The sequence below is a fragment of the Protopterus annectens genome, chromosome 9.part0, assembly GCF_019279795.1.
Source record: "Protopterus annectens isolate FY-2018-M chromosome 9.part0, PAN1.0, whole genome shotgun sequence".
NCBI lineage: Eukaryota > Metazoa > Chordata > Ceratodontiformes > Protopteridae > Protopterus > Protopterus annectens.
This window is the reverse complement of record NC_056743.1, coordinates 1064978499-1064999466: the sequence shown is the minus strand read 5'-3', so window position 1 is coordinate 1064999466 and position 20968 is coordinate 1064978499.

The following is a 20968-nucleotide window of genomic DNA, read 5'->3' as shown; positions in this document are numbered from 1 at the left end:
GCTGTACCAGATAGAATCAAAGACAGAACCCCATGTAAAATAAAGATGCCATAATGGACTTCCAGCATCAACAAACTCTACAATAAATGCAAAAAGTTGTTGCCCAAGAAAACAAAGACAAGAACACAACAATGGAAAAGCACCCTTCTCAGCCTTCACAGGCAAATAAGACAACTTGTCAAATCCTGCAAGAGCTCCTTTGGGAGAAACCTAGCAAGTACTGCCAAGGATAAACATAAGGCCTTTTACAGCTATGTACGTAACCTAAAGGGTAGGACCCAAGCATGTGCAGAACTGGTGGCCAATACTATTACACACACTCATCCCACAGAGATAGCAAACCTGCTAGCAGATAGGTTTGGCAAAATTTCACTCCCTTATCCCCTCCTAACTTACAACAAACCCTCCCCCAAACTTCCACCCCCACCTTACATATCTGAAGAGCAGGTCCTCAAAGCTCTGTCCAAGGCAAAGAACATGGTCTCTGTGGGACCTGATGACATCCCAGGATGTCTTCTAAACAGGCAAAAACATGAACTAGCATCACCACTATGTACCCTTTTCAATCATAGCCTAACCACAGGCTTCATTCCTGCGGAATGGAGAACAGCTACAGTTATTTCCCTCCACAAAGGTGGCCTACCAACAGACCCAGGAATTACAGATGCATACAATCTGACCAGCCTCATCTGTAAGGTCATGAAACATATCATTACGAACATCATAAATAAAGACATAGGTGACCTCCAAACTCTGGATCCTACCCAATTCAACTTCATGAAGAGCAGATCCTGCCTGTTAAATCTGGTGGATTTATTTGAAAGTATGACCAAGGCCATTGATGAGGGCAAATCTGTGCACACAGCATACCTCAACCTGCCAAAGGCTTTCAACACAATCCCACATTCAGGCATTACCAATAATCTTAGCAAACTGAATGTAAACCCCTTTGTTGTAAGAGGGTTGTAAGGGTTGCTAACTGGCTCACAAACCAGACACACACTATCAATGTGGGTGACTCCACATCGACTAACAGACCTGCTACCAGCGAGGTGCTACAGGAGTCAGTGCTGGGCCCCCTGCTATTTGGTATATTCTTCTCAGAAGTACAGGTCAAAACTAAAGGGCTGTAGCTGACCAAGTCTGCAGACAACTGCAAACTAGGGGCAATCATTGAATCCCCAAATGATGTCAGTATACTCCAGGATGGTCTAACAGAGACCAACGACTGGTGGATTAGTCACAGTCTCAAACTGAATGCAAAAAAATGCATCATCATTCCTTTTGGCACAAACAATGTCCCTTCACACTATCAAATCAATAATAATACCCTAAGCACCCATAAAGTGGTAAGGGACCTGGGATCACAGGTTGACTGTAACCTTAACTTTGACCACCACATGTCTACCTTCGGAAGGAAAGCTTTCCACATAGCTCACTTGATTAGTAAAAGCATCACCCTGAGGGCAAAAGAAGTTATAGCCCTCCCTATACCTGGCACTTATTTGGCCCATAATGGAGTATAATGCCCCATTCGATATGTACCGTGCTAAGCACCTACAGCAATTAGAGAGACCTCAGATGTTTCTAACAAAGAAGATCAAAGACCTCCAGCATATGCCTTACATGGACCAACTAAAATCCCTGTCACTATACTTTTTAGGGTGACTTATGCCTAGCCTACAGAGCAACCCAACACCCAAACCTAATGAACTTACTGCATATCTGTAAATCAAATGGGTCTAGAGCTGCCCATTCCAGGGACTTAAATATGGCCTCCGACTTAATTAGGACATGCTGGAGGGACAGATTTATCTCCTAGCAGCTGCCACATCTTTGGAACAGGCTACCAATTCATGAGAAACAGATTACCTCTATGGCACTGTTCAACAGGAACCTGGATGAGTGGATGGGGCACCATAAATTCTTACTGGGGATAGCGCCTGCAACCCTCCTAGACATGGACAGTCATCACTAAATACAATCTTGGGCATTGACTAGTACCTCTATGGTATTACATTGGGTTGAAACAGCTGGGCTTAAAATGAATAACGGGTTGATAGCCTAGTAATCTCCTGTGATCCTATGATCCCATGATCCTATGTAGTTATCTGCAAACTTGGTCAACCACAGCCCTTTGGTAATTTGCTTTACTTCAGAGAAGCATATTTCTCAACTGTACAGATTTTCGCAGAATGTCCAGACTTTTATCTTATATTTTTGGTCCATTTTTCATAAAATTGTGTTTTTTTCTGACAAATGTATGGCAAATCATTGAAGACTGAAGTCAGAAAATGACAGACAATTAAGTTTCAGACTTCATGTTCTTCCAAAAATTCATGCTAAAGCAAAACCTGTTAGTCTATTAGCATTCTGTCTTTGTAAGAGCAATATTTAAAAATTGTTCCTATTTTTGGGCCTTTATCCTCACATTATTTATGGCTTTGTCCAGATTTCTTGTTCTAAGAGGTTGACAGGTATAGCCTCCTAGCACAGAACCATGCTCACAAAAGGCTTGGTCAGATCTCATATTACAAAGCATCGTCAGACTATGTTCATGGGGGACCTACAGCAGGATTTCATTTTCTGCCTGGGGGAATCTCATCTTCTGTCATCTCTCTGTGCCAGGCATGACTACCTACATTAGCCAAAAATAAACATATAAACTAGTGACATGTCATACATGGTATAGCTCAGCAACACATGGATATGCCCATTGTTTACAATACCTTTGTTATGAGTCACTCATCATGTAGCACAAGCCACACTTGTGGCTGCCATTCTTGCAGTGACAGTATTGAATGACACTAGGTGCTGGTTTGACACAAAACAGAAGTCACACAGTGATATCCTTAGACACTAGATATATTATGTATATTTATATATATTTATGTACTTTATATATTTATAGGGTATACGGTGATACTCTGTAAAGAAAACCATGCAGAAACACAGTGATATCTGGAGCAGCTGAGCAGGTCATGTGTAGTGTGCGTGTGTGTGTGTGTGTGTGTGTGTGTGTGTGTGTGTGTGTGTGTGTGTGTGTGTGTGTGTGTGTGTGTGTGTGTGTGTGTGTGTGTGTGTGTGTGTGTGTGTGTGTGTGTGTGTGTGTGTGTGCACACGTGCACGTGTGTGATCCACAATAGCATACATACTGATCCTACCTTAACTGTAGATGGGTAATGGTGTTTTTCAAATAACTGCATATGTCTCCTGAATTCTGGGAGTAATACAGATCCAGCAGTGCAGCTGCCTGCCACTGAATGATAGCCACCTTAGCAATGGCATTCACTGACTGTCACTAGTGTATATTAACCCCATAGTTAGTCACTGTTTTATAACCCCTGACATTAGTGTGTGAGCACAGCCCAACAGTAGGCTGAGGCCAATATCAGGAGATTCCTTCAGGCATCGATGTAATTACTTAGTATCATTCACATAAGGCTTCTGATGTGAATATGCATGGAGGCCACCCCCCTACACACACAATCCATCTCTGGACATACAGCATGGTGCAGATGTGGTAAGAGGCAGCCCATAACTTGTATGGAAACCTTTGATCATCTCATATTACAGTACACTCTGAAACACAAAAGCATTTTTGTTAATTGCACCCCCCCCCATTTCAGCATTTCCTGGTCAGCAAACATAAGCAATGTTATTTGGGGATCTTTTCTCCATCCATCTACACAGATAAACACACTTTCCTTCCAATAGCCACAGTCCATCTAAGGAGGTGACAATAGAAGGCACATGGACATACCACTCAAAGCAGTTGTACCATGGTTGCCTGTGGTCTACAAAATCTACAGCAATGATAGGCTTTGTAGATACCCCTCTTCTCACAATGGAGAAAAGTACAGCTAATATATGACTGCCCCCTTAGCAGACATGTTATATAATTAACTTAATGGCCTTTTCTCGATTTTAATGAATTTTCTTTTATTTGATTGTTGAATGTGAATGTTTGATAATAACTATATTCGACTAATAACGATAAAAATAAATACTACTCAAGGGCATCACAAAGGGTAATGTCTGTGGAACAGTTGTAACCCTCCTTTACAAGACACAACAGAATATGGAGCAATATATATCTATCACATCGAATCAAATAGAACACCACATGAAATGAGCATCAAAAGTAAATAAGGCATGCAAACTTGGAAAACAAAAGTATATGTTCCACGGATCAAGTTGTCACCCCTCGCATACTATAGTTGCCATGCCATATGGTGAACTATTAAGGACTGAACGTCTATGTAGGGAAGTTCAAGATAGGATGAAAGAAATGGATAAGGTTATGAAAGTGTTTACAGAAAGGGGGTATGGAGAAGAAAATGTACGACAAGGTTATATTAGAATATGTAGGACAAAATCAATGTTATACTGGATGTCTTCAAAGTTATAATTGTAGGATGGTAAGAGATCAAGTAAATGATATATATTTTGTATCAAAATATACTATTTTTTCAGATACATTAGAAAATATTATAAAATATTATTGGACGTTTGCCAAAAGAGAAGTGTTTTTTTTTTTTTTTTTTTAAAGATATTAAACTGAAATGTTCTTATAATAGGGAAAGGAGCTTAAAGGATATTTTGGTCCATGTGGGATTTAGGAGACAAAATGTGGAAAAGGGGAAAGAATTAATTTATAAAGGCTCCTTACCCTGTGGAACTTGTTCTATTTGTCAATATGTAGTTCCTGGCTTTCCAAGTATAAATGGAAGGAAATTTGATGTTAAAGGGACTTATAATTGTCATAGTAAAAAAGTTATATATGGACTTCGGTGCCCATGTGGGTTATATCATATTGGGGAGAGTAAGAGGAGTTTTGCCACAAGAATTAAAGATCATATCAGGGACTTTAAGAAGAATAAATATTGTAGCGCCATAGCAGAACATTTTAACAAGTTTCATGAGAGTAATCCTGATGGATTACTAGTAAATGTATTAGAGTAGGTTCATGGTGATTTTTGTACAATGGATGTCATTAAGAATATTTTAAGGAAAAAAGAAGCTGTTTTTATTTTGAAATATAGCACATTACATCCAGGGGGGGCTCAATAGAGAGTTCTCTTGGAAATATTGCATGTAAAGTATGTTTAAAAGAAGTCATTTTTTTAATTGACTTTTTAAATGATTAATTGTTTAATTAATTTGATATGTATAAAAGGTGGGGTTTTGTAAAGAATGTCATACTCTGTAAAGGCTTTTTGATAACCCATGGCGCAAGAGGAAATTGAATTCCTGTGTTTTAATTAAAGTCTTGTGTTTTGCATATACTTGGCAGTTTTTTTCACTGGTACAACATTTTGTGGTTTTAAGGCATACACACTCCTCAGTGTCAAACAGGGCCTGTGTCTGCCATTTACAACACACATTACACCTTCCTATGTGACAATCAAATTTGTATATCACATTGTCTGCAAGTGTTATTACTCTGGTAGACGTACCCTTGTCATGTTTTATATCACCATTGACAGAATTCACCTGTTATCAGTTACACTCACTAAATCAACCTCTTACTCCAACACAGTTTCAGGTAGCTCAAGAAACAACATACACCAATAGCTTATGTACAAACAAGTAAAACAAAATATGCAGGCACCACTCCCCAGTCATTTTATCTCACGGGTACTGTAACTGTAACTGTATGGTGTTTTAGGTTCTTAGACCTAAAAAGTTACTGTGTAGCAAACCTCTGTCACACGATGAGAAAACTAATGACCAAAGCTGTCTTTATTGCATTAAGGGTGGCAGGGTTCACAGGTGGTGCTCTTTAGAGACCAAAATATTTCCATACCTGCTGTAAAAACACCACAGGAAGTACCTGCTGGGGACTGTTATGATGGTCCCTAGTATAAAGTGGATTCCTGACACAGGCTTTCCAAGGCAATGACTGTGGGTTACTGGCATCTACTGCTCTGGTGAACAGCATAGGCACCACTATAATTATCTGAAGAGAAACCATCTTGACCATCTATGCCACTGAGAAGAAGAGGTCAGAGATTGTACCCCTAAGGTGTACTGTAACTATGCAGAAAGTACAGTTATATAAGTTGAACTTACATTAATGTAGATGCTTCAGTATCCTAAGCTATATGGGTTACATCCTGACAAGGATATAACAGCCAGTAAGCTTCCAGAGCTTCAGGACACCTTCCACGTGCCCAAACTGTCAAGCAGCAAAAGCTCAGCTGACTAAAAGATAAATTTGGGCATGAAATCTTTCCTGACAACAGAGGCAGGGAGGCTGAGCCCTGAAAGGACAGTGTTAGGAACAGCAAAAAATATGTGTCCCTACCTTGACATAAAAAACACACTAAAAAAGAATGTGGGGTGGAGGGATAAAGCAACTACTGCAGCAGTGATCATTCAAACATTTACTGTTATGGAAAGTTCAACTTACACAACTGTACTATTTTCATCATATTGATCACTGCTGCAGTATCTGTAGGTAGATGGGTAGAGTAGCATAGCTAACTACATTTGGGAGGTTAATGGAGTCCAAGAACCCCAGGAGAATGGTCCTAGCAAAGCTTGATCTGAACCTACAGAAGGAATCAAGCTTGTAGTGCTTTGTAAAAGTATGTACAGAGGGCCAAGTAGCAGATTCTAGGGTACTTCTAGAATCCAACCATTTCCAAAAAGTCATACATGAAATCAAGGCCCTGGTAAAGTGGGTCTTGACCCTGCCTGAAATAGATTTGTTATGGTGAGTATAACAAAATGGAATAGCCTTAAACAACCATTTGGAAATAGTCTGTTTTGATACAGGGTGCCCCTTCATACCTTCACATGAAATAAGTAGTTGATCCGAAGAAATGGAAGGTTTAATTCTATAAAGATAGCACATGAGTTGTCTATGGACATCCAGAATATTAAGTATCTTTTTCAAGCATTTTTAGATTCAGGAAAAAAAAGGGGGATGAATAGTTTGGCTTAAAATTAACTTGGATACCACTTTAGGCATAAAAGAGGGATTAGTTCTCAAAGAACACTATCCCTATGGAAAATGAGATAGGCTGACTCACCATAAGAGCTTGCAACTCAGATATCCTTCAAGAGCTCATAATAATCAGTAAAACTGTTTGCCATGTTAATAACCTCAAGCCAGCCAGATTAGCTGGTTCAAATAGAGCAAGTGCTAGCATCTCTATCACAAAATAAAGATTCTATGGAGGGACCAGTTTTCTTGGAATATTCTTATGTAAAACCCCTTTCAAGAACATTTTGACATGAAAGTGCATGAAAGATAAGAATCCTTGGGCAGACATGCTGAAATGGCCAATAAATGAACTTTAATAGAGGAATAAAAATGTCATAGGCTAGTAACACACACAAATATTGCAAAACCAGGGAACAACTAATCCCAAATTGGTGCTGGTTATGCTGTTGGAACCAACTAGAAAAGTTTCTCCATTTGCTAATATATGATATTTTAGTAGCAGGCGTTCTTGCCTCCATTAGTACCTGCTGCACGTCCTCAGTAAACAGGTGCCTAAAAGGAATTAACAGCCTGTCAAGTGAAGATGATTGATGTTGGAGTGTATCAAACACCCTGATCTTGTGTGAGTAGTCCATTCTATGAGGAAGCATGTGGTAATTACCCCTGGTCATTTCCAAAAGAAGGGGGAACCATGGTTGCCTGGGCCAGAAGGGAGTAGCCACAATGATCATTCCTTCTTAATCTTCAGACCTACCCTGGATATTAGTGGAAAGGGTGGAAAGGCATATAGGAAGATTTTGGTCCAAAAAAATAAATAAATAAAAATAAACGGCATCTGTCTTTCAGTCCTTCATCCATGGAACAGAATTTCACCAGTTGATAGTAGAGAGGAGGCAAAGTGGTCTACTTGAGGAACTCCCTACAGATGGCTCAAATCTTGGAAGAACACTTGATCGACTTTTTGTTAGTGAGGGTCTGCCCTGTCCTGATCAGCTTGCCTGTAACACAGTTTTGCTCTGACAGAATACAGGAGGCCTTTAGAGTGAGATTGTGCTGTAAAGCTATATCCCAAGCTAACTTGACTAGTCAGTAAAGGAGGTACAGTCTTGCTCCCCCTTGTTAGTTGATATACCACATGAGTGTGGTATTGCGTTTAACCACTTGAAGAGATCCCAGGGATCAAAGATGCTTCAAAGTGTGGAGTGCCTTAATCAGGACAACCATCTCCTTGATATTTATGTGCTTGTGTCCTGTCGTTGTTGTCCCACACCCCATGCACTTTTATCCCTCCTAAAACTGCTTCCCCAAGCAAGGTCCAAAGCAGCTGTGGTGACTCACTTCTTTGGAGCAGGATGGAAGGAGGAAAAATCTGTATTTAAGGATATCTGTTGTCTCCACCAAAAGATTTCTCTTCTGAAAAATCTCATCATTGCGATTTGAAAAGATAAAGAGTGTTGCTGCTGGGACCAAAGAGATTTCAGATATCATTCTATCTTTCTGATGTGGAGTCTTGTCAGGGGCATCATGAGATTCATAGATGCCATGAGACTGAATATCCTGAGGTATTCCCTTTGCAGTGACCAAAATCTGAATGGAAACATTTGAAAGAGATATAAATAAAGATCGATTTTTTTCTGTGTCAGGATATCCTGTTTCCTGAAATGAGTTATAACTGGACCTAGACACTTTGTGAACACTTTTGGTGCAGTGGATAGTCCAGAGGGTAGGACAGAGAACTGATAATGTGTTTCAGACACACGCAAGCTTAAGGCACTTCTGAAGTCTGGATGAACATGGATGTGCAGATAAGTATTTTTTAAGTCTAGTGTTACCAGTAAACTTGAAAGAGGCAGAAGTAACAGGTTGCGAAGTGGCATCATTTTGAATTCGGGCCCTCTCACAAACAGATTTAGGAAAGAAAGATCCAGAACTGGTCTCTAAGAATTCTTTTTCTTTGGCAATAGGAACATGTTTGAATAAAAACTCTTCCCCACCAAAGGAAGAACTGGTTCTATCACTCCTTGGGACAGCATGTGATGAAGAACAGGTAGAAACAAAAGATATGAAGTATAAGAAATTACCCCTTGGAAAGGAGGAATTTCTGTCCACTGCCATGTGTAAACTTGATGAATGATTTTCAGAACCCATTTGACTGAAACAATCTTTTGCCAATGAGAAAAATGGGGATTCAGACTTTCTGGAAAAAAAAGGCCACGGTGGGAGTGGGTCACATGGTCTCTTGAATAGTCATTCAGAATTATTGGACTGTCCTCGGTTTTGGGAGGTTTGAGAATTCTTGCTGGAACACCCTTATCATTTCTTCTTAAATGCCAGTTTACTTGAATTCTGTTGAGACTGTTTATTCTGTTCAGTCAAAGTCAAAGTAAACTTTATAGTCATTCACAGTATACAACTTGTGCATCACTTAACGAAATTATGTAACTCCTTCTCAAAGTGGAGGCATTTTCACACATAGACAATCTGTATTACAACAGCTACTACAGACATGGCACACATTACTGTCTTAGGCTGTTAAATAACTATACATAAAAATTGCACAAAAAGGAGGAACTTTATGTGGTAATCATTATTGCACATTTAGGTTGCACATTTAGGATTCCATAAGAATATGAATTAAGAGAATCTCAGTGGGATTATTGCACCAAAGTTATTGCATAGAAATATATGATGCTACTGTTGGAAATTCCAACAGTCTTTTCGGAGTTCAGATTTCAGCTCAGTGTTGAGTTAGTATGAGTTTAGTAGTCTGATGGCCTGTGGAAAAAAGCTCTTGTTGTATCTGGATGTTTTATATCTCATACTGCAGTCATGTTTACCAAAAGATAAAAAGGTGAACAGTCCATGGGCAGAGTGGGTAATGTCTCTGATAATCTTGTTGGCCCTGCTAAGACATCGCGAGAGGTGTATTTCTTGGATAGCAGGGAGTATTGTTCCAATGATTTTCCCTACTACCTGAACAACTACCTGAAGGGCCTTTTTGTCCAAGGTGGAACAGTTATTGTACCAGGTTGCGAGACTGTTTGTTAGTATAGTCTTATGGTACCTCTGTAAAAGACAGTAAGGATTGGTTTACCGTTCTCATCTTTCAAAGGGAATGAAGGTGTTGCTGTGCTTTCTTCACAATGGCAGTAGGATTAGTGCTCTGTGTTAGGCCATCTGTGATATGTACCCCCGAGAATGTTATGCTTTCCACTCTCTCTACTATTCCATTGTGGATTGTTATTGGGACCTCCTACTCCACCCAAATACACATCTTACATGCCTACATATGCGGAGGTCCTCACCAGAAACATACCAAAACACCAGAGACCCATGCTACACATAATACTTCTTCTGCAGAACACATTACACATAATATCTTATGTACCAGTGTCTTACTGGTCAAACACTTAAGGCAAAACATAAAATCAAACACATTAGTCATAGGTGATTCCATCGTGAGACACACTGATGTCCCTGCCCCAGGCTGGATAAGGAAAAGTTCACATGCACTCAAGTTTCTCAACAACAGGTACTGTTATGACTCCATCATAGTCCATGTTGGTGTGAATAATTTGACAGGTACCTCTCTGGACTATATGAAGACAGCATGACTGAGCTCTTGAATTGTGTGTCTCAGGCAGGTATGTCCCTACCCCTTAAGTAGCATTTTACCTTCACCTAGGATAATGCTTCAATACAAACAGAAAATGATTGTCTTTAATAATTGGCTTAGTTTCTGGTGTCATTCTAAAGAGATCCACTATCTGTCAGCTGGGAACGACATGATCGACAGACCTCGAGGCTTTGCCAAATTGCCAGAGATGGTCTTCATGTGTCACCCCTGGGATTTTGGCTATTGGCTAAGGCTCTTGCCACCCCCATAGTGCCTTTTTTTAGGCAGTGTCTCAAGGACAAAATTCTCAGCATAAAAACTCCATCTAAAAACAACCTCAGGGTTATGCTGCTAAACACTAGGAGTCTCAACATGAAACTGCACTCACTGGAAGCTATCCTCACATTGGAAAACACAGACATCTGTGCAGTTATGGAGACCTGGTTCAAGGCTGTGGAAAGTACCCCAGCCATACTGGGTTACACCTCCTTCCACACGTTCAGACCTCAAACTGAAGGCATGAAAACTAAAGGAGGTGGTGTATCAATATTCATTAAAGATAAATACACCCCCAGATTGGTTAAACAGTATGACTCCCTGGAGATACTTCAGGTGCAATTAACTGTTGGTAGGACACCTATTCAAGTCATTACCAGCTACAAGACCCCCTCCTTGAATCAGGACACCCATACTGCCTATTTGGATCTACTTGAGTCTATCAGGATACATCCAAACACCATGGTTTTGGGTGACTTTAACTACTCATCCATTGACTGTTTAAATTACTCATGCTCAGACTCACTTGCCCATACCCTGGACCAGCTGGTTAACACCCCCACAAGGGGTGCTAACATCCTGGATTTGGTGCTTACCAATATGGCAGACCACTGTAGCACTCCCACTGTGAGGTCCTCCCTTGTGATATCTGACTACAAATCTGTCTCATTCGAACTAATTATCACACCTGCCCCCCCCCCCCCAAGCAGCAACTAAACTAAAAAACTTCTCCAAAGCAGATTATAACCTCTTACAGGATGGTATAAATAGCTTCACTGCACCTCCTCCCTCAGATGGAAATGGCAAATATGCTGAGATCTACACCAGTGCTTTATACAAAGACCTGTATATCTGCATGGACTCAGCCATACCTAATAGGACCAAAACAAGCTCCTCGAGGAAGAGCAAACCTGCCTGGTGGACAACTGCCATTAACAGGCTTCACAATAAGAGGAAATTGCTGTCTAATGGTAAGAGGGAGCAAGTCCTCCTAAACTGGAAACATTCCCTCCTCAGATTAAACAAACAATTAAGTCTTCTTGTCAAGTCCTCCAAAGCAAACTACAAGTCCAAATTAGCTTCCTCAACAAAGGACTACCACAAGGCATTCTATAGTTACATCAATAACGTAAAAGAAAAGGATCAAATTTGTGCCAAAATGGTAGTTAATGATAACACATATACTGAGCCTGTGGACATAGCTAACCTGCTGGCTGACAGGTTCTATGAAAACTTCACTCCCCTGTCCCCTCCACACAAACCCCATGAAATCCCTACCACCTGTCCCCTACCTTGTATCTCTAAAGAGCAGGTCGTAAATGTCCTCTCAAAGGCCAAAAACACAGCACCTATGGGACCTGATAACATCCCAGGCTACGTCCTACATAGGCTCAAACATGAATTGGATACCCTTTTCAGTCATGGTCTAAGCACTGGCTTCGTACCATTCGAATGGAAAATAACCACCATTATTCCCTTTCACAAAGGTGGTGCTTTCACTAACCTCGGGAACTATAGACCTATTAGCCTGCCTAGCTGCATCTGCAAGGCAATGGAGCAAATCATCATGGACCTTATCAACAAACATATAGGTAACCTCCAAACACTTGACCCTACTCAGTTTGACTATGTCAAAGGGAGGTCATGCCTGTTAAACCTGGTGGACTTCTTCGAGATAGTCACCAAGGCCCTGGATGAAGGGAAATCTGTGCATACAGCCTACCTGGACTTAGCCAAGGGATTTGACATTATCCCCCACTCAAGCATCATTGACAAACTCACCCAACTATGCATCAACCCTTATATCATTAGATGGGTCGCTAACTGGCTCACTGATAGAACTCATATAATTAAAATAGGGCGATCTACCTCCAACAGCAGACCTGTAACCAGTGGTGGTCCACAGGGATCAGTCCTGGAACCTCTACTTTTTGGAATCTATTTCTCAGAAGTACAGGTGAAAACTAAAGGTCTGTGGATGACAAAGTTTGCTGATGACTGCAAACTGAAAGTGGTCATAGAACCTCCAAATGATGTCAACATTCTACAAGAGGCTCTTACACAAACAAATGATTGCTGCCAAAGTCATGATCTTATACTCAATGCAAAAAAATGTATTATCATTCCTTTAGGTAAAAGCGATGTTCCTGCTAACTACCATATCAATAGCAGCACCTTAAGAATGCAGTCAGTGGTGAGTGACCTGGGCACACAGGTTGACAGCAACTTTATCTTTGACCACCATGTCTCCACAGTGGTAAGAAGAGAATTTTATATTGCTCATCTCATAAATAAGGGAATTGCCTTCAGAAAAAAATAAATTATAACCTCTGTGTACTCTTCCCTCATCAGGCCAATAATTGAGTACAACACTCATAGGTTCATAGGTTCATACTAGGCTATCTGCCCAAGAGCATTTATAAGCCTAGCCCATAGTTATGTGGCTTTCGCCACCCCTTTAGTTTGAATAAAAACTATGCCCATCATTTTTCTGTGCCTCTGTCAAGCAGTGACACTGAAGTAATCCCTGGGGTATATCTGTGATCTCCCATCCATTGGTCAAGATTCCTCTTGAACAAGGCCAGCGAAGTGCTCTGCCTCACATGTACCGGGATTTTGTTCCACAGCATAGGGAGTCTCTGGGTGATGAATCTGTCCCTCCAGCACGTTCTATTTATAACCGTGTCAAGATTTAAGTCTCCCGCCCTTGTGGTTCTGAGGGATCTAGATTTTTTGAGGTGAAGCATATTCATCAAATCTGGGTTTGACATGGCCTTATATGTCAGGCACAGGTCACCTCTGAGCAAGCGGTATGAGACTGAATAGAGCTGGAGTTCTTTCAGTCGGGCAGCATAAGACATATTTTTGAGACCCTTTATCCTTTTGGTGAGGAACTTTTGGGGCCTTTCAAGCTGCAGCAGGTGTCTGGTCAGATACATTCCGAACAGGGCATTGTACTCAATCATAGGTCTAATGAGTGATGAGTACAGGGGAACGATGACCTCCCTTGATCTAGATGTGAATCCCTTCATGATCAGGTGGGCGATATAGAAGGTTTTCCTAACTACTTTAGCAACATGAGTGTCAAACGAAAGGCTACTGTCAACTTGGGTCCCCAGATCCCTGATGACTTTTTCTGTGCTCAGTGGATTGCTACCTATATGGTAGCTAGGGGTAACCTTGTTTTTCCCAAAGGGTATGACTATGCATTTTTTGGCGTTTAACTTCAGGCCATGGCTCTGGCACCAGTTATCCGTTTCTGTGAGGCCCTTCTGGAGGATATCTGTGTCAGATGTGTTTTCGACTATGGCGCCCAGTTTGCAGTCATCTGCAAACTTTGTCAGCCATAACCCTCCTGCGTTTGCTTGTACTTCAGAAAAGTAGATGCCGAACAAGAGTGGACCCAGGACTGAGCCCTGTGGGACACCACTTGTGACAGGCTTTGAGTCTGACATGGCTCCAGCAACTCTGACCCTGTGGGTTCTGTCACTTAGCCAGTTTGCAACCCATCTTGTGATGTATGGGTTTACATTCAAGCTGATGAGTTTTTCGATGATACCTGAGTGGGGTATTGTGTGAAGGCCTTTGCCAGGTCGAGGTAGGCTGTATGGACTGCCTTTCCCTCATCAATGGCCTTGGTGACTGTCTCGAAAAAGTCAACCAAGTTTAAGAGGCAGGATCTGCCTTTGACAAAGCCAAACTGGGTTGGATCCAAAGTCTGCAAGTTCCCTATGTCTTTATTTATGAGTTCCATTATGATCCTCTCCATGGCTTTGCAGATAAGGCTTGTCAAGCTAATGGGGTGGTAATTTCCAGGGTCTGTGGAGGCACCGCCCTTATGAAGTGGGACCACAGTCGCCGTGCGCCACTCCTTGGGTACGTATCCTGAGGTGAGGCTAAGATTAAACAGCTGTCCTAACTGTGGGTTTAATTCCTCGTTGAGTTCATGAAGCACACAGCCGGGGACACCATCCGGTCCCATGGATGCTGTGTTTTTGCCTTAGTGAGGGCAGTTCTCACCTGGGCGTTGGAGATGTTTGGGGGCTACAATCCTCTGGAATAGATATCTCTCCTTTTGGGGAGGGGAGAAGTTTGCACTGAACCTGTCAGCCAGTATGTTAGCAATGTGTGTAGGTTCAGTAATTTTCACATCATTTTGAACTAATTCTGAGCATATCTGGGAGTTTCCTCCTAGGTTTCTAACATAGCTAAAGAAGGCCTTATGATTGTCTTTAGAGTCCTTGGCGATTTTTCTCTCAAAATTTGCCTTGGATGATTTTATGAGAGCTCTTAGTTTTTTACTTATAATGATCAAAGGTGTCTTACCTTTCAAGGATTTTGCTCTATCTTGTAGTATCTTCCTCCTTTTGTTGTAGAGCTTGTTTATGGCTGGGGTCCACCAGACTGGATGCTTGCCTTTGGTACAGAGAGTCTTAGTTTTGTTTGGGATTGCCTGATCCATGCAGTCCTGTAGGTGCTGGTAGAAGGCATTTGTAAGTGATTCAGCGGTTTGAGTAATGTTTACCACTGGCTCAGGGGCCTTAAAGGAGACCACACTAGTTTTTAGAAGTGTGAAATCGGCTTTTGAGAAGTTTTTCACTGTGGTCTTTTTTGTTTCAGGTGGGGGCTGGATGAGGACCTCCAGCGAGATTAGTTTATGATCTGATCTCACCAGTGAGGGGTATACTTCCGGTGTTGAACATTTTGATCCCATGTTCGTGATGATGAGATCAAGTATGTTTTCTCCTCTTGTGGGGATGGTGACTAGTTGTTCCATGGCATTTGAGTTTATGAACTCCAGGAATCTTTGGGTTAGAGTGTTCGGGCTTGAGTAGTGTTCCCAGTCTATATTAGGGTAGTTGAAGTCACCTAGTATGATGGTGTTTGGAGATACATTTATCCCCTCCAATGTTTTCAGGAAGGCCATGTGAGGTTCCTGAGTTTGAGAGGGTGGCCTGTAACATGCTACAAATTGCAGAGCAGTCTTGCCTATGGTTAATTGCACCTGGATGGTCTCCGATGCATCGTGCGTTGCCACCAACCTTGAGGTGTGGGTGTCCTTTATGAATATGGACACCCCCCATGGACACACTCCTTTTGGTATGTACCTTTCCAAGTACCCGCCACAATTAGAGAAACCTCAAAGGTTCCTCACAAGGAAAATTCAAGGTGTTCAGCATTTGTCCTATGGGGATCATCTGAAATCACTGTCACTTTATTATTTTTCATACACAGTACTCAGAGGTGATCTCTGCCTTGCATAGAAGGCAATCTCTGACCCTGCTTTATTGGAAATGCTTTATATCCATAAGTCAAATGGTATACAGGTTACGGGTTACTCACTCTAAAGACCTGGTATATGACATTAATAAAACCTGCTGGTGGGACAGATTTGTCTCCCAGAGTTTACCGCATCTTTGGAACAGACTTCCACTTCATGTCAAACAGAGCACCTCTTTGCCCCACTTCAAAAGCAATCTGGACAATTGGATAGGTGACTGCAAATTCACCCCAGGGGTTCCACCTGTGTCCTTCTTGGACAGGGGCAATAAGTGCTGATCATGTAAATAAGGGTAAGAACTTGACTAGGCTTGTAAGGGCCCTAGGGTGACTAGCTTAGTAAGTTCCTATGATCTTATGATCCTATACCTTCTTCTGAAGCTAACAATGACCTCTTTGGTCTTGATGCAGTCATCAGCAAACATTGTTAAAATTTGGAGGTCAGAACAGTATATGCCAAATAGGAGAGGTCCAAGCATTGATTCCTGGGGTACACAGCTAGTTACTTTCTTGCTTTCTCAGATGGTACCTACTACTTTAGCTAAGTGGGCTCTATCTTCAGTTTGTTATCCATCTTACCACATATGAATCCGCATTAGATAACTTATTTACAGTATCAGAATGAAGGATGCTGATCAAATAATTATCAAGATCTAGCTAGGTTTGTGGACCAAGTGACCACTGTCCACAGCTTCAGTGACCTTCTTGGAGAAGTTAACCAAGTTAAGCAGACATGATTTTCCTATGACTAAGCTGAACTGCTGTGGGTCTAGATTAATGATACATTTGATATTATAGATTATGAAGTCAGATATGATATGCTTTGCAGATTACACTAGCTATGCTGACAGGTCTATACATACTGAGGTCTGTGGTAGGATCTTCTTTGTGAAAGGGCATTAGAACAACAGTTCTCCAAATTTTAGGGACACACCCTCTAGCTAAGCTTAGTTTCAACAAATTTAGGCATGGTCCCAAGATGGTATGTTTGGCACCATATATTAATCACCCAGGTAAGTTTTGTGGTCCCTATGAAGTGGTACTTTTAGGCTTTGAGAACACACCTATGACCTTGATCATGCAGATTAACAATTCAATACCCTTATTTACTTTTACACTCCGCCTTCTAGGCTTTTCCACATTTCAGTAACTTTGGATCTCTGCCAGTTTTAACTTTTGATCTCTTTTTCTTCTTGCCCTTGTGTTCCTATTCTTCTACAGCCGGCTTACCCTAAATATATTCCCTTCTTTATTGGGATACCCCCTTTTTCTGACTTTTCCTTCTGACAGCTGCTATTGTATACCTTGTAGTTTAATCATGTTTGTATTGTCAGTAATAATACCCATTTAGATGTTAAACCCACCATTCCTCATGCCTTAATGCTTGCCACTCATATTATCATGGATTTCTTATTACAATTTTTGCACCTTTTTATTCCATTCCAATAAATATAAATGCTGATATTGTTTTATCCATCCTCTCTTTATTTTACCACTTATACCAACATATTCATAGTATACTCTCCTCACTTAATCATTCTTTTGAGAATACTTCAACAGCTGATGCAAATTTGTTTTCAGATGACCCTCTTATGCTATTGCATTGCCACCCTTTTCACAATGAATGCATTTCATCTTCAGCTGATGTTTACTCTTATATTGAATTGACGTAGATCCTGATTTAAATCACTTATACACACACACACACACACACACACACACACACACACACACACACACACACACACACACACACATATATATATATATATATATATATATAAAACTATACTTCAACTATTGCTTGCTTGTTATAGTGCTTCCTTACAGCAGTCACCCACCAATGTGGTTTGTTTTCGACCTTCCCAATACATTTGGTATTAGTGGTGGAATGCCAGGTCTAAGCACTTTTCTGGGTATGAGTAAAACTCTGCTGCATAAGTAGCAGCTGAAATTCTATGGTGCTGAAGATATCACAAATATAGATTTGTTATGTAAATTGCCTTTAGAGATGAATCCCACCAGCCCCGGACTATTAATGAGGAGCAGTATACTTCCTAAGAGCAATCTGAGGTACATGTTTTGATGAGCTGATTATGATGCAAAACTGCTATGAGTAGTCCTTGGTTAAGTTTTGATGGGAAGGACAGACTGGGAAATGCAGGGGATGTGACTGAAATACTTTGTGGATAGATGCCATTTGGATGTGAGTCTGCACTGTGTTTTTTTCATGTGCACTCTTGGCAGTGAGATTGTAGTTAATTAAGAGAATATTTACCACTTAGCCCTGTGACAGTCTTTTGCTGTGGTTAAGTCTTTTTGCATGAAGGCTTACATAGAATTAAGAGAATCTTGATATTTGTCCAGAGGCAGGATTACATTGTAATCAAATGATGTATTTTACAGTCCTCAGGAATGAACCATTTCATTAAGACCAAGACCTCTCCAGGTTTATGATAATCTCCAGTCTAAAACATTAGATCATTTGTTTAACAAATGTTTGGAGATTCTGTTAAAAGAAGACTGCCATCTGTGCAAAAGAATATGGTCTACTTAAAATTATCTGAACAGCAGAATATCGACAGCAAAAACATTCTGCATTACTATGTCAGCTAAGGGGCTGACGTCATGGAAGGTTAAACTTTGGAGGATGCCTTCTATCATCTTATTTTTTCTCTTAAGGAAGTGCTGGCAAGAAGAATTAGAGTTCTTTAAATACATGAAGGCACAAGAGGGAAGGAAATGTTTGCGGATGTATGATTTTGCTACCATCCCGAGGCCTTGGCTTTCATTCTCAGGAAATTGCAGTATAGCTGACTAGTTTCTCAATTCATAGGAAGTACATCAGTGAGATCCAGTTGAAACAGAAGGACAGATACAGGAAAGGGGCAGAAATGGCAGCTGGAAGTAGGTTGGTTCAAGACAGGCATGAGGAAATATTCATTCATGAAGAGCATATTAGATGGAATACAGTCTCTGAGATACTAGTTCACTGCAAGTTGCTGAAGACAATCAAGTGTGTCTTGGACTTGGGTCAATTGTATGTGGAAGTAGCAGCCATGTAAAGGCTGACTGCAACACTTGAAAAGACTTGAAAGACCGCTAATCATCTTCTGCTAGTGTCATTATGTATTCATATAATGATCTCAGTCATTTCCAGCCTATGTATGTGTCTATATATATATGTAAATATATATATATATATATATATATATATATATATATATATATATATATATATATATATATATATATATATATATATATATATATATATATATATATATATATATATACACACACACACACACACACACACACACATATTTATATATATACATATATATATATATATATATATATATATATATATATATACACACACACACACACACACATATTTATATATATATATATATATATATATATATATATATATTTTTTTTTTTCTCTCTCTGAGGGCGAAAGTAGTCTGAACCAATGTTGCACTATATTTCATTTTGTTCGTAAATGCTTCCACAGGTACAGACTTTTCTAATTCAACAGCTGGTTCAGCAGCAGAAAATTGGTCCATAATTCTTGCACTAACAAATAAACCTCCTTCAGTCCAGTACTAGTACCTCTTTGTAAACATAGCTCAATGATGGGGCATCTTGGGACAACTTTCCTGAATATTCTAAAGCCTTGCACCTCCTGGAAGGAAGAAACTAAAAACAAATAACATAATCTGACTATCCAAACAGAGTAGAATGCTAATGCAGGCTAGAGAAAAAACATGGAAAATTACAAAAAATATAAAACATGACAGTATATTGAAAACTTTAGAATGCTTTGCAATCATATTAAAAAGCAAACAAAGATAAAAATATACTATAATAACTTTAGAATAATAGTAAACACAACCCTAAGAAATTCTGGGCAGCCATTAAAAAAATATTTCATTCCAGCTGAAAATTCAACCCTAACCCCTCTCCCAATAACTCATCACTTGAAATTGCAATATAGTTCAGCTCTTACTTCATATATAGTATAGCATCTCTAACCAAGGATTCCCCAACATCTAATCCTAACCATGCCCAACAGCTATGTATCATCACATCCACTTTCACCTTCAAACCTGTGCCCTCTTAAACAAACTCGCTTCAGCTGGACAACCTTCCAAGTGAGAACTTAAAATAGCAGCCAACAATATTACCTATCCTGCCTCAATCATTATAAATAGGTCAATGCAGGCATCACACATTCCTTCTCTCTGGAAAAAGTCACACATTATCCCTCTGCACAACAGAGTAAATGCAACAGGCAATAATAACTTTAGACCTATAGCAATCTTATCCCTCTTCAAAATCCTTGAAAAATGTATTCAGAAACAATTGCTAAACGATCTGCCGCAGGAAGAACTCCTATCCCCCATGCAACATGGATTCCATCCTTCCCATTGTGCTAGCACTGCCCTTCTTACCTATATAGATACTGGCTATAAAGCTAGAGATAACACAAACCAGTCTCCTCCTTATTTCTAGACTTGTCTAAAGCTTTTGAAAGTTTGTCACAGCAAAATTCTACTTCAAATGTCATCACTAATTCTGCCTCAGCCCACCCTTCTAGGGTTCAGAAATTACCTGTCCAATAGTTATCAGTCAGTAAAATGGCAGTCCACCCTCACTGCATATCTCCCAGTAAACAGTGATGTACTAAAAGGCTCTATACTTCTTCCCCACCTCTTTAACATTCTCACCAAAACCCTCCACACATACACACAACAGCCCTCCCTAATACAGCATGCAGATGCACATCTGACAACATGGCACACCTCTAAAAAATTACTCAGGAAGCTTTAA